Genomic DNA, 14,155 nt, shown 5'->3' with positions numbered 1-14,155 from the left:
GAGGCGGGACCTTCAAATAGTAAGAATGAAATTCAGTATGTTCTTGATTTTAGAGCAAAACTCCACACTTTGGGGCAGCTAACACAGGAGAATTTGCTCCAAGCTCAAGAATGGCAGTGCCGACTGTATGACAGGGGAACTCAGCTAAGGGAATTTGCACCGGGAGATAAAGTGCTTGTATTGCTTCCCACATCGAGCTCTAAACTACTTGCCAAGTGGCAAGGACCCTTTGAGGTCACACGACGAGTGTGGGAGCTCGATTATGAAGTTAAACGAACCGATAGAGGGGGCGCACGTCAAATATACCACCTCAACCTCCTGAAATTGTGGAGGGAGGCGGTCCCTGTGATGTTGGCTACGGTAGTTCTGGAGAGGGCGGAGCTCGGGCCAGAGGTGAATTCAATACATAATCATTACACCCCGGTCACTTGTGAAGACCACCTCTCACGAGTCAACTCGCAGAGGTTGCCAAGTTGCAACAGGAGTTCGCGGACGTGTACTCCCCTCTACCGGGATGTACGAACCTCATTCAGCACCACATCGAGACCGAGCCAGGGGTCGTGGTACGTTGCCGCCCCTACCGATTACCCGAGCACAAAAAGAAAATTGTTCGGGAAGAATTAGATGCAATGCTCGATATGGGGGTAATAGAAGAATCCCACAGCGATTGGTCCAGCCTGGTTGTTCAAGTGCCTAAGAGCGACGGGTCTGTACGGTTCTGTGTGGATTTAGAAAAATCAACGCGGTGTCTAAATTTGACGCATACCCAATGCCTCGCGTTGATGAGTTGCTCGATCGGTTAGGCACTGCTCGATTTTATTTGACATTGGATTTGACGAAGGGTTATTGGCAGATCCCCTTGACACCAATTTCCCGTGAAAAAAACAGCCTTCTCCACACCATTTGGATTACACCAATTTGTGACACTTCCGTTCAGCTTGTTTGGGGCCCCGGCTACGTTTCAGCGTCTCATGGACCGAATCCTCAGACCGCATTCAGCTTACGCTGCTGCCTATTTAGATGACATCCTGATTTACAGCAATGATTGGCAGCGGCACATGCAGCATCTGAGGGTGGTTCTGAGATCGCTGCGACGAGCGGGACTCACGCCAATCCCAAAGAAGTGTGCGATTGGACAGGTGGAGGTACGGTATCTGGGGTTCCACTTGGGCCACGGGCAGGTGTGTCCCCAAATTGATAAGATGGCAGTGATTGCAACCTGCCCGAGGCCCAAGACTAAAAAGGGGATGAGACAGTTCCTGGGGCTGGCTGGCTATTAGAGGAGATTCATACCTAATTATTCGGACGTCACCAGCCCGCTGACTGATCTCACTAAAAAGGGAGCTCCAAACCCGGTCCAGTGGACAGAGCAGTATCAGCAGGCGTTCAAGCAAGTTAAAGCCACGCTTTGCGGGGGGCCGCTTTTACATTCACATGATTTCTCTCTCCCTTTTGTCTTACAGACGGACGCTTCAGACAAGGGGTTGGGCGCCGTGCTCTCGCAGGTGGTGGAGGGGGAGGAGCGCCCGGTCCTGAGTCGGGCGGTGGGGATATGTGGCAGTGGGGGTGTGGTCAAGCATCCGTCCGGAGAGAGAGAAAGCGGTAAGGGTTTTACCCTCCTAACGTAAGTTCTGGAGGGGCTAGGTCCACCAAACTGTAGAATGTTTGTCTTGCTATGACACCGAAATTGTGTGTAAAGTTTGGTGTCACTGGCATGTTCCTGGACGACGATGCAGCCTCAAATGTACTCTTTTCACTGACAGGTGACCTCTGTGACCTTTACCCTGCTCTTTTCCTTTCAACGTGTCTTCTGACTTGCTTGGGACACAAAATCTTGATATATTTTCCCTCTAATGGCCTCGGGGCCCCCCAGGGACCGACATATCTGAAATTGGTGCCAAGGGGTGGTTGGGAACCAGTCAGAACAGCCCTTGACCTCGGCGGTAATAGGTATATTGCGTAAACAGGCTTTAGGATCCCCAACTTGTATCCCGGCTCCTGTACTTTGGATTTTCAAGACTTAGAGAAATAATGGGCAATACACTAGTCATACTGTATGTCTTGTGCAGCACAGTAGATTCAAAATAACCAGTTCATAAGAGTAATTTATTCAGGAATCAGTCTACACTGGTCACGCTGTATGTTTCACACTGTAGATTCAAAATAACCAGTTCATAAGAGTCATTCTTTCGGTGTATGAAACTGGTGTCACTGCGCAAACTGAAGTTTAGAAATGGCAATGTTTGTAATGCAGTTTCTCTGTATGTAGCCTTGAATTGGTTTAATTCAAGCAGTCAAACCACAAAACAACATTATTGTAACTTAAAATACATTATGTAGGCTATTTGAAAGATACTGTACATATACACAATATATCATCTAGTGATGGGTAGAGTAAATAGAGTAATACATCAAGAAGAATGGCTACATGATCTTTTGTATAAAGAGGTGGGTAATTCCATAAGATTCACCTTTCGTATGCAAAGCTCAGTCTTCACTTTTATTTAGTCACCTGCTCTAAAAACATTGAACTCCTCACTGGTGTTTTTGTAGCTGAACATCGACTGAGTGACAGATCAATAGGAAATAAGGAAGATCTTTCTGTGGCTCCTCAGGCTGCCAACCTCGTTACACTTGCTTGTCGTTCTCTTTTGGTTCTTCCAGCACATCCCAGTTCTCCTTAACATTGAGAATTTTCACCAGAAGGCATATGCCCATTGTGGCCCCACCATTTACAGTCAAACTTGCATCTGGTGCTTTGACTTGAGTGGTACTCATGCTTTGTTCCATCTGGCTGTCAGCGTCTGGCTGGGCTATGTTTTCTGGACTTTTGGTGGCGTCTTGCCTCTCCTGTCAATTGGGGATTGGACCACGTTACACTCAACATGTGGTGTCTTACATTTGTATTCTGATGAAGAGAGCCACCATACAGTCATCCATTCTCTGCCTCACCCTCCAGCTCAACAGTAGTATGATGACAATCCAGGTGGATGTCAAGGCTTTCTCAACCAGCGCTCTCGACATGAAACCGCTGACCATGATTACCTACCTCATCAATCTACTGAATGGAAAGGTGCTCTCCTGGGCCACTGCTATCTGGGAGCAACAGAAACTTTACCCAGGCAAGTGAGCCATGCTTTATCAGGCATGATCACAAGTGACCATTTGTTAGGAGGGACATACTTGCTTGACATACTTTTGATTTTCGTTCTAATGCCATCTGCAATGGATCTTATCACCTAGACATGCCGCCAACAGTACCTGTCCTCCCCTCCACTTTACTAACTTAAAGAGGTTTAAGGGACTGGGAAACACATTGCACACTGCGTGGACCAGAAAACTGATGATGAGGTTCTGCATTCCACAGATCTGTCCATGATACAGAGACAACCATAGCTTGGTGTCACTGCTTACAAGGTGATTCTACTAAGACTAATTGGCAGACCCAGCCACCTTCAGAGAAAGCTGCTGACCTTATTTTCCAAGCTCTCAAATGTTGAGAAGGGCACCTCATACATCAGGAATTGCCACAATATCCTTGGCAGAATTCCATGTTGGTAGCTTAAACTTACCTGGAAGCCCTGACATGCCGACCAATCTAATCCAGTGCCCCTGCTTATTGCAGGTGGCTTGGACTAGTGTTGTGTCTTCAAGACAGCTGTTGAACAATTTGCCTGAGCTCTTTCCTGGCTTGTCTGAGATGGTTGAAATTGTTGGTCCACAACCTTCTCTTTCTTCAAGATCAGTGACCTAAATTTTGTTGGATTCCTACCATCCTAGCCCCTCAAATCATCTTCTCCAGCCCCTCTCCAGCTCTTGAAGGATCCACCTATTTCCTGGCACTGACACACTGGTTACTATCAGGTCATCCATTAAGGCTTGAATCAGTGGTTTCTGCAATCCTAAATTACTCTGGGGGCTCCTACACTCAGGTTCAGCAGACTTGACAAACATATTCATTGCCAAAGCAAAGAGGACGATGAAGAAGTTGCAGCCAGTAATAATAACTGCCTCTGGCCCCTGCCAATTTGGAGTCCAACCTCTTCACCAAATATTTACATCCTCAAGCAGACTATGAATAATGTCATGCACTGCAGCCTCCTGTCCACATCTCCTTTGGCAGTGACTTCCCAAACTGTTTCAATATCTAACATCCTTCCAGACTTTTCTCTTACAGGACTGTGGCCATTGACTATATCCTTCCCTAAAAATCTACATGGACTTTCCAGCTGATCTACACACCCATCTCTTTTTTTATTTGTTGCACTAGTTCTTTTTTTGTGTTAACCTTAATATCAAACCACTTTTCTTTTTTTTTTCTTTTTTTTTCTTTTTTTTTTTTGATCTCTGCAACTGTTGCATCTTCGTTGATATCACTTTATGGCCTCCATTAAAGCATCTAATGCTTCCTTTTGCCTGTGCCTGTAATAGCAAAACCTTCACTAAAATTAGATTTTTTGACTGCTGTTAAGACCTTTTGACTCAGAACTGTATTAAAATGCAAATTATTTATTTCTAAGATGATAGCTAGGTGCCATTCACATACAACTTTACAAGGTCATGTTTGTTAAATGTTTAACCTGGAATAATGCCTACTGTTTCACTTAAAAAAAAAAAAAATAGCAAACAGTATACATCGTATATTATACGATATTCAATATGTAGTAAGCTATTATTCCATTCCAAACATAACCAAAGAAAATTAACATTGCAGTCATCTACACATGCATTTTCTGTGTAGGCAATAGCACTGCTTGAATGGGGAAATACCAAAATCACCCAAAATCGTCAACATTAAGTATATGCAAATCAGCAATAAAATCTAACAACAATGGTTATATAAATTTAGCTTCTTTCACTCAATTAAAATTTATTTTGATTTTTTAAAAGGATCTTTCAGGCTAATTAATGCACATGCTAGTGCACAAAACTAAACAATACCTCAAAACTGAAAGGAGAGACTTTCTTTTCTACCTTGCTATATTGAGTATAATGATTTGACTATAGGCATAAAGAGCCAGATGACTGACTATATGCAAAAAAGTCTCATCTCTGTTACTGCATCCCAGGCATCCTTTTTGCCTGTTATGTATTTATGACAGTTACACCTCCTAGATATTTTTTACTTTAAGTCTCAAAAAAAAAAAAAAAAAAAAAGGTGAAAATTCAATGTTCTAGAAATTAAAAACATGTTCATCAATAAAGAGGTGAATTCAAGTAATTTTCTGGATGAATAGCATTTTTTTTTTTTTTTTTTTTTTGTTTTTTTTTGTTTTATAGACCCAGACACTTTTAATTACATCATTGAACCTTTAACATATGCAAAGTTTGGAATTTCAGAAACATGCACAATGTGCGTGTTTTTATATTATGTATATTAAACCTACATTAGTATCAGAAATATGTATTGTTTTGTGATATGTCCATCTCTTGAGATATAAGGTGTTTCATTACTGTAACAAGTGGGACAAAGTTTACCCTCAAAACATAGACAGATCTTTAAAAAAAAAAAAAAAAAAGCACTTCTTAATGCTATTTTCTCTAAATGCAATTTGACACTGAACACTGTTAACCGATGCTAACTGATGTTCCCAAAAGAGGGTAAAGAATAGAAAAGAATAGAATAGTTTGTCAATTATAGTAATCTAGATTTTTTACATTTTCTGAAGAAAATCACTTAGAAAAAGTAACAGCACACCTCTTCTATACAAGCCTCACATTTCAAGGTATTATTTATGTGCATAGCCCAAATGGTGCAGGATGAGACACACCTAAGTTTAAGGTTAGGGGTTGGCAAGCACCACTAATCATTGACCTATTGTGACCTATAGGGTAGCATGTTAAATTGTAAATCGACAGGTTACATAAAAACTAGCAGTGTAAGATAGCATGAGATGAAACAACATTATTTTACAAAGGGAACTTCATATTAAAAGAGTGCAGAATTTATTTTATGGATGCTGTCTTCAGTCAGCTGTAGATGGATGCACTTTTACATTTGCTTCTATTCAAGATGAAATATTTAGCTTCACACTTTATCTTTATCTATTGAATGTAAAACCACGAGTCTCCACTTTTGGAAACAGTTTAAGATAAAAGATTAAGACAGAACAGTATGCTTTATTTTTAAAAATGTTATTTTTAAGTGTCAGTGGACAAATGTAGGAAAGATAAGTCAATGAACTGTACTGAAATGTCTATAAATACAGAACCTTCTGACAGCACTTAAAATAGAAACAATAGATGCTGTTTTCAACAACCAATCCCACTGGGATTTCACTGTCTAAATGTTTAAATGCCACTGATGGAAGCAAATTAAGTTTCTGTAACTAAAATAAATTTGCTAAGCAATCATTTGAATGCTCAGAGCAATGACAAAATTAGAAATGTGTGAAAAGTCTGTAAAATAATCTTATGATTCAAACCCTCCAAAAATATTCCTTTTTGTCACTTGTAACAATACAACAAATATTTTAATATCAAATGGTGGTTAATCTTAATTATACATTAAACCTGTAATAAATCATTATTTGTTTATAGTAGCCTCTTCTCATATAGAAAAAGACTCTTTTTTTATGATACATGTGAGTTATATAATCTTAATAAGACTCACAGGTGCTCACAGGTGTTGTAGTTGAGGACTCTGAGCTCCATAGAAAGTTACTGTTGTTAGTGCAAATACTTGCTGACCTTTATTACAGTTTCACTCATGTTTCACGATGTTTAAGTAATGCCATTTCCTCATTTCTAGGGAACAGAGGCTTTATTTGCCACACAAGTGGTGCCACTGGAATTTGAGTGACTTCTAGTACATTTTAAAGGGAAATTAAAGATCTGCTATCATTAAACCCTCTACTTCCGTAGATTTAGCAAGTTTGAAAGAGAGTGGGCACAGCTGATCTCCAAAAAACAACAAAAAGAATGAAGTGACATAAAAATAGCCCATACGACTCATGCACTACATTCCAAGACTTCTGAAGAAATATGATAGCTTTGTGAGAGGAACAGATTGAATTTTAAGTAGCTATTCACTAAAAATCTTGCCCTCACAATAGCTACCCCATCTCATCAGCTTTTCTGCATATTGTGTCACATGATGTGTCATGACATATTTAGTGTTGGGTGAAATTAAATGCATAGGTGCTTCGCCAATCGTAATTACATACGCTAAAAAGAAAATAATTATAAGATTTACACATCTCAATTTCATAGCAAAATTCCATCAATTTAAATTAAGAAAACTTAAAATATGAATTGTATTTTATTTAGTTAAAAATTACACAATTCAATTGGATGGAATTTTGTTATGAAATTGAAATGCGTAAATCTTAAAAGTAGGCTAAAATATTTTTTTAAGTGTACCTAGGGTCTTAAGCGACCCAACACGTATATCTATCACAAATTAACCACAAAATGCCCATATTGTGTAAAATCTTCAAAGCATTTTAATAGAATAAGAAAATGATAGAATAAAATATATTCAAAGAGATGATGATGATGAAACAAATGATAGAACGGGATTCATAACTTTCACACTTTTGATCTGAATTTGATACATTCTGGCAGTCAAACACTACACATAATACATAACCTACACATATGTATAGTATATTCTCAGGCCTTTATTAAGTCTAAAACCAAGCTTACACTATGCGACTTGCAGTTGGCGCCGTGCGACTCACAATCCTCTTTTTCATTGTGCTAGTGCGAACACTTCAGGACTGTAGTGTATCAACTACATGACCATTCGTCCCCGACAGGCCATGTGTATACTGGTATTAAAATGCGTTTTGGGTGATCCGATCACACATGTACAAGCGAGACATCACCGTTACACCTGGTCATCTCTTTTGACCACTTGTGTTCGAATTTGGAGGACAGAGTCTCTGATTTCATGAGGACATACATCAGTAATTATGCCTGTTTTACTAAAGAAAAGTGCTAAAAACCGGTGCAGTTTCTCTGAATTATACGCAAACATCACATTTAGAGCAGAATTCTGAGTTATTTTAGTTAAGTAATTGAGCTTCTAGTGTACGTGCTGCTCATATGTGTCCCGATTGTGCATGTTCATACATTCACTTTTTTACATTTTCCGATCGTACCCTTATTTCCCTTTAAATCCACACGGAACTGCCGAAATGCATCTTAAAAATGCATCTTAAAATTAAGATAATGAAATTCATTCAAAAACTCCCGCAGTTTATTTTTGGTAAAATGTCAACAAACACGAAAGAACGGCTCTCTCCAGTCTTTGCGCTTATTGGCACTATTTGCAAAGGAAAAAAAAATATTAAAAACAGCTGATAATAATAAAAACAGCATGTAGGGAGATGTGGGTGATGTTTTATTTTATTTTATTATAATTTTTGTGTCCTGCTACCCAATACTTTTCTCCCGACTTTCAACAAAGATGAAAGAATGGCTCACGCCCTTTTTACGCATATTTGCTCTAATATGTAAAGGGAAAAAAATAATAAAAACAGCTGAAAATAATAAAGACAACGGGTAGGGAGATGTGGGTGAAGTTTCATTTTATTTGTGGAGTGTGCACAGAACACTGTTCGTCGTGAGATCTGAGACTTCTTGTCGCAGACCAGTTGCCGACTCACAACATCAAAGGAGATGAGCTTGAGTCATGTAGTGTACAGTAGGAAGATTGACAAGCCTGTGAAGGAATCATCCGAACTGAGATGAGAACGGCATGACAATGACATTTTCATGATGCAGGCAAAAAGTCACTACAGGGACGTATGTGTCACGGGACTGTCTTGGAAAGGTTATTTGTAGAAAAAACTCTACTGATATTCAAGTACGAAGTGATAACCCACAGCCTGTTTTTATTTACAAGAGCCCAAATGACCTCTCTACATCCTCTTACAGATAAACTGTGACTAATGCAAAAAATAAACAGAAAGCTAAATTTAAAGTGGAAAAGAGCACCCTGCAGCGTGGGCTACCGATACTGAAATGAGACTGTGACAGAGGGAAAACTAAATGTGTGTGTGTGTGTGTGTGTGTGTGTGTGTGATGGTGCTGTAGCAACAAACCATTTATAATCCATGAGCGGGGATGAGTCAAAGATAATGTTCCACAGAAAGTACCTGCCTTTACAGACACAGATTAAACTGATATGAAACACAATGGAAACCATATAATTGTTTTCCATAACAAATTGTATCTTGTGTTGTAAATCACATTTCTGGGCTTTCACAAATAATTTAAGCTCTTGTGGTTGTAATAATCATTTGTCATATGTTTAGCATGACCACATAAACAACAGGATACTCTCTATTTATCTGATGAAGTTCAGCGCAACAGTACATTCTATTATATACTTTTTGTTGTTTGTTTGTCCTCGAGAAGAGTCCAGGCCCTTAGTCAAATTAACTTGTCAGTGTGCATGGGAACATGTGTAAACATTGTATTTCTGAAAGAATGTATTCATGCAATAAATGTTGTTATTTCCTGGAATTAAATAACAGATTTTGACAGACATTTTCTTTGAGCTGAAATCATACTGGTGACGCATTCAATGCGTTTCCACTGTCGGGCCAAATGAGGGTGTGCTAGTGCGTGCAAGTTGCGTTCACTGTCACTTCTGAGGCTTCATCGAGCCTCCTCTGGCTTGCTCGGGGCCAATGGCTTAGTGCCTTTGGCCCACCGATTACCCTTGGGCCATAGAAGTCCAGCTGGGGATTGAGACGGGGTCACTGTCAAAGGAGGAGTATCAGGTCTCGCTTTTCACCAAGCAAAGACCAATAAAAAGCATACAAATGGCAGCTTCAGTCTCCACTATGTTCATTTCAAGGGCTAGCTATTCTCCAGAGTCTGATACCTCAGCTTGAGCTTCCCTCTTGTTTGTGAAATGGGCGGGGTGTGTGACGTTGGCACCAGGGTTGTGTAATAAGGGTGGGTTTTAGGGCAACGTTGTGGGGCTCTTGGCCCGATGGTGGGAATGCAGATTGATTTTGATCTTGCGCTGACCAGTTGATAGCTCTGGCTCGCACTGGCCCGATAGTGGTAAAGCGGCTATTGTGTCTTACTGACTCTCAACGAGACTTAATAGAAACAGTTAACAAGAATAGGCCAGTAATTACTAATGGGCTACTAGAAGTGCCTGTATAACAAAAAATAAAAAATAAAAAATTATGTCAGCTATTTGAAATGTTTTTCTCCAGATAACACATGAAATAATTGGTTTATTTAAGCAGTAGGGTACGAGAGGCCATGCTTTATTGTGAATATAGTGGTCACAGCTAAATGCCGTTCAACGCGAAGCAGAGTAAAACCTTCAACCCCTTCAGCTGGGACTATATTCACAATATGGCACAGCCTCATGTGCCTTATTGCTTTTATAAAACGGTTACCACTTACTCAAAATATTAAGGACACAAATGTTTATTATTATTATTTTTTAAGTAAAATCATTAATTTAAAATACTTCCTTTAGAAGATACATGGTGCGTTCACGTCATGTCGGAATTATTGTAAGCATTCATGTCTTCGTAGAACTTACAAGTTGTAAACTCAATATTCTATGAAAGCTCCGACTTGACAGAATAAATTAAAAGAACCAATATTGCAATACTGATAAACCATTTTATTATGCCATTGTTACCTGGAGTGCTTTCTTTGTTCTTAAAAATTTTGCAACAAAATATAGAGCTGATTTAATGAATTAATGTTGTAATAAATATTTCGCTTTGTTCAACAACAAAGCAGTTTTTGCATTATGAGCGTTGTCACAGATACAAATAACTTCCAAGGTCCCAGGACGTGAACAGCTCTGAGTAGAATCTCAGAGTTTCCATCTCATAAATGACTCGATTCATGCACTAAACTCTGAATGGTGAAAGCTGATCTTTGAACTTGTTATCTGCTAGCCAGTCAGCTCACTCGCATGTGATATGTCGAGCCAATCGGCTCACATGGTGTAAGCTGAAAGGTCCTTTGACATGTAATGAGGTAGCCAATCAACTAGCGTACTCTCTCTTTGCCTAAAATTTAAATTTACCCAGTTTGCAAGTACGCCAGTTTCACTGCAGCACGCTGCGAGAGTTTTCTCTGAAATGCAGTTTGCTCAAGTGGTTGCTAGGTTTTTCTTCTAACAGCTTGCATGGTAAGGTCTGCTTGGGCCATGACAAATAGAAGTAGTGATGGCTAAATTAAGCTTTCTGAAGCAATTACATTTTGAAGCAATTACAAATGTATTGAAACTGGGTTAATTACTTGAAGCTTCTGTACAAGGTCAATTAACAACCATCTGGTGGTAAAAAAACCCCCCAAAAAAACCTAGTAACCTGCTGTGGCTGACAACATTTTGAAGCAATAAAATTACTATCAACTAAATTATCTCATTTTTCGTGTTTTGTGTTTTAAGTCGTCATAAATAAATAATAACCAAGTGAAGTATCAAGCCTCAAGGCTTAATATATGAGTTTAGATGTTAACTGTGTAATGTTAAAAAATAAAAACAATGTATGAGAGTTAATTAAAAACTGATTATTAACATGTAGATTGGAATATAAATATGTATGCAGGCTGGGCAGTAACATTTCATTAACAGAGGAGTGAAATGTGTTTATGTGACTGTATTGGGTTCAAACTTGTACTGGGATTTGGGCTTCTTTTTAACCAGATACCAAAGCAGTCACGTGGTTATATGCCGAATGAAGCTTCGGATATCACAGATCATCATGTGGTTTTTCCAAAATGAATCAAGCTCCGATAAAGTGCTTCAATGTGAAATGTGTTGTTTTTTTAACACAAGCTTCGAAGCTTTGGTGTTGAAAATCCCATCACTACATAGAAGGGCATCTTTATCAAGGTAGGCCATAGCCAAATCCGGCACTGGCACACATCGCTATCTTGGGTCATAAGTTTAAATAAATCCACACATAGCTAGGCTAAATCTCTAGTTAAAAAAGCTCTGGGCCTTCCAGATCCAGGTACACATTATGAGTCAGGTCACTAGCCGTTTAAGACATTCGGCCAAGGAGGCCCAATAACACATTGAGATTTAGTTAATTATTGTTACACCATTCGGCCAGTGACCAAGGTACACCTAGCTAATATACACTTGGTGCTCATGGCAATAACCTCATTAACATGCTAAATCTTTCAGAGAGTTGGAATGACTGAATTACAGTAATTTTGACACGACGTGAAGACAGCAATCCACCTTTTTGAACACGAAAGTGTTCCACGACTCATAACGCATGTCTGTTTTTATTTGCAGTCTCAAGTGTTTTCAATCGCATCTGCGTATGCTCTTAGTGGATATTGTGATGTCAAGTGTAATACATTTTCGAAAATTTGTCAAAAAAGCATGTGGCTCCATAGTGCTGATACTTTAGATAGTCGTGATGACCATTTTTTTAAATGACGTTAGTTACGTTGATAAGATTAACTACTTCGGTTTGTTATGACAGCCAACAACTGCACAAGTTGAGCCTGAACTCATTTTTACTCATAAACACTTAAAATAAATGTTGTTCTCTGTCTGCAAAGCTAATATTGGTAGTTTCTTGTGGAAAGTTACTTGATCAGAATCATCATGGCATCGCTTAGTGGTTGATCAGGAAAAATGTGGATAGTCCCTGACAGTAAAGATTAAAAAGAACATTGCTATGCAACAAGAATAACTGTCAGGGTGCTGAGCAGTGGTACAAACAGAAGCTTAGTAAAGAGGTCATAGCTGTGCTTTATCACGAATAACACATAGCTATTGATCATTCAGCATGCAGGACAGGAACAATACATTTTATAAAATGTAATAATACTTTGTTAGGCATATAATATAATATTATATAAATACTTATGTTTATTAATGCTTACATTTTCATCTGGAAAGCATCAAAGTCTAATTAACATCTTCTAAACATCTTAAAAGATCAGATTTACAAACATTCTAAATCTAAAATGTCTCAAAGACATCTGCTGAATGTCTTACTGACATCTGAGACATCCTTATTGACATTAGGTCATATAGGTGTATTACAGACGAGCAAACAACATAAAAATACTTCTTCCAGATGTGTTCTCTCAGGGGCAGTGTTGGGCAAGCTACTCAAACAATTTAGCAAGCTAAGCTACCAACTACTCAACAGAAAATTTTGTTAAGCTAAGCTAAAAGTAACACTTCAGAGAAAGTAGCAAGGTACACTACAAGCTACACATCAAAAGTAGCTACGTTTAAACTACTTCCCAGGGTGGCATCTTGCTGGTGGCACTGACAAGTGGGCACCCTGAACTCCACCAACCATCTCATTTACAACATTGTCAAAGCTACGCGCTACCTAATCAAAAACATAGCTTTGCCACTGAAAAAAGCAAGTTGATTTAAAAATTAGTGAAGCTACAACCTTGCTACTCAAAAATGTAGTTAAGTTAATAGCTTCGCTATTTGTAGTGAAGCTACTGCCCATCACTGCTCTGGGGTAGTAAACAACAAATTTAATCTGTCAATTGGGCATCCTGGTTTATGAATGTTATTAGAAGTGAGCATGAGGATATAATTTTTGTAGCACATGGTTCTACTGTACTGCAAAATGTTTTTTACGGGGCTTGCTGTACATATTGTGGCAGTTTCTTGAACTGACCACTAGAGGTGCTAAAACATCAAATAATTGTATTCACTTTTACACAAATCACGAGTAAAACGGCAGATTATCAGTTTATAAAAACTTATTTTTCGCCACCCATTTTATGACATCAAAACACTTTTATAAACAGTTTTTTATAGCATGACTTTATAACATTATATGACGTTTGCATTATACAGTACAACATTTACATATTCTTATTACAAATGAGGAACATAGCAAGCAATTTCTTGTACAAAAGTCAGCACCTGCATCAGACAGATGCTTGTAGAGTGTCTCGGTTGCGTCTCGTCATAAACTTACCATTTTTAGGTCGCTGTGTCAAGTTAAACTAAATCCCTGCACTCCATCAAGCTGTGTTTGAACGCAAGAATGTGTTCTCATCCTATGTTGTCTGCTCTCGTCTCAGTAAGTGTGGTTGTTCTCTGTATAAGCTGTGCGTTGCCTATACAGCGAGTTTCGCTTACTGCCCCCTGGAGGAAACAGTTGGTACTACAAGCTTGAATTGCTTAGATCAAGGGTGTCAGACATACCCGCGGGCAGGATCC

The sequence above is a fragment of the Myxocyprinus asiaticus genome, chromosome 34 (genome assembly GCF_019703515.2).
Source record: "Myxocyprinus asiaticus isolate MX2 ecotype Aquarium Trade chromosome 34, UBuf_Myxa_2, whole genome shotgun sequence".
NCBI classification, from domain to species: domain Eukaryota; kingdom Metazoa; phylum Chordata; class Actinopteri; order Cypriniformes; family Catostomidae; genus Myxocyprinus; species Myxocyprinus asiaticus.
The sequence above is the reverse complement of the archived record's forward strand: the minus strand, read 5'-3'. Positions refer to the sequence as shown.